Here is a 2,182-nt window from a genome sequence, read left to right as displayed (position 1 = left end):
CGGATAAAATGTGGTCGGCGAGGTGGACAACAGAACAAATTACGCTGCTGCAGACGTGCCACCTGAAGAAGCCACCGTCGAAGAAGAAACTCTACTCAGTTTGGAGCAGGGAAACGGTGAAGCTCTTGGTGATGTTACTAAACACTGATGTGACTGTTACCGATGATAGGACATTTACTGATGAAGCAGATGAACTCCACATGAAGCAGAAGCCAACAAGACGGAGACCAGTACGGAAGAAGATACGTCCCGTAAAATTAAGAGACTTTGTTGAATTGTAATTTTGTGTTTGTAATTCTGTACATTTGATTAAGTTATTGTTAATTCTTATTGGTTTATTGTATGTGGTTATTGTTCGGGACGAACAATACTAAGGAGGGGGTAGTGTTGCGTCAGCGAGGTCACGTGACCTATTTTCTAGAAGTATCTTGTTCCTTCGTGAATGCCCTAGCATTTACTAGATATATGTTTTTCTGGTATATAAATAAGACGCTCACAACTTGACGAAATAATGTGTGTGTAGACAGTGAGTAATTGATCTGCAGTGAGAAAGTATTATTGAGCACATTCGTTGTTATAGCGTTTGTTTTTGCGCGATTGTTGAAGTTGAGTGTATCGGTAAAGTTATATTCGGAAAGAATAAACCAGTTTTATTAAGTAAGGACTTGTATCGCTAAAGTTTCGTCGGAACGAAGTTACTGAAAGTTAATTAACCAAAGGAGACGTAACAATATCAACGGTTATCTACTTCATTTTTCTCCCACGTTTTACGGTCTTCCAAAAATTCACAACCCTGGTTCATCTACGATCTATTGTATTATTTATTAGTCTGCAAGGTTTTTATCTATGATTTTGAGAAGCTTAGAACAGTTTGCTGAGATTACTAGGAACACAGAGGTTAATTATGATGAAATTTTTATTAGTTTTTGAAGTGGTATCCCTGTTCACGAAAGTTCCTGTTTGTGATTGCTTAGGGTGACCAGATATCCTGGTTTTATGATAAAGACATTAGAATGTCAATCACGAATGTAATAGGCCTACTTGAATTGCTCATTGTTGTAACACGTACACTCCTACCGCCAAACCCTCTCGAAAGTTTCGTTTGTGCGTGAGAAACCCAAGTCTGAATGTGGAAACAGTTAAGGCAGTGCTCATTGCAAAACACACTTTACACAGTGATATAATGAATTTTATGACTATTTTATAAAAACAAAACAGAACTTCTACGTTCCATTCATTCTTCACAAAAAATATGTCTAAAAGGTTTCAAAGTAATACTAAAAGTAGTATATTTGAAAATGTTAAGGATTATTAAATAAATCAAGATATGAAGTAGGCTACTGAGAGATGAATTGGATAAAATGATTAATTAAAGACTTCTTTGGATGTATAATTTGACTATTTTTTTCTCATTTGTTTTATGTTTATCCCACAAAAAAGTAATTGAAATTATTCCAAAAACAATGCCAATGTTAATATATTTGGAAATATTGTAGAATACTTCTATAAAGTTAAAATAAATTAAATGAAAGTTAAATTATCTTAAATTTCTAATAACCATTTTGAAATTAGGGGCCAGGGCTGGGCTGTCCCGATTTTTCGGTTTGGAAATCTGGTCACCCTAATGATGGAGTTAGTTCTGATAGAACATTGATCTCAATGATGAATATCATCACACTTCTAGAATTATACTTAGAATCTAGCTATTTTATTTGGAAGTGTCAGTACTTCGAAATGAAGGACGGTATACTCCCATTTATATGCAACGTTTTTGAAGTTACGGTCATTACATCTTTAGTACACATTCCTCGACTCTGTCTTCGATACGTTGATGACATTTTCGTGTTATAAGAACACCACACATGAAGGTCGATGGTGTTTTTATTACTACATTTACCTTCTATACAATTTACCTTAGAAATACAGACAAATAACTCATTTTTTCTGGACGTAATGGTTGTAAAGAATACCGATGACCTGAAACTAAAACCTACTGTTTGTTGAAAGCAACCTATACGAACAACTATCTTAACTTCAAATCCCGTATCTGTTAAAAACAGTGTCATTAATACCTTAACATGCAGAGCGTGTAGAATATGAAGCAACAACGAACACATAGAAACCATACTTCTGCAGCTTCAACGTACTGTTACGACAGCGGAAGTCACGTGACGCTGGTAAC

Source organism: Limulus polyphemus, unplaced genomic scaffold, assembly GCF_000517525.1.
Source record: "Limulus polyphemus unplaced genomic scaffold, Limulus_polyphemus-2.1.2 Scaffold390, whole genome shotgun sequence".
Taxonomy (NCBI): Eukaryota; Metazoa; Arthropoda; class Merostomata; order Xiphosura; family Limulidae; genus Limulus; species Limulus polyphemus.
Note: the sequence above shows the minus strand (reverse complement) of the source record.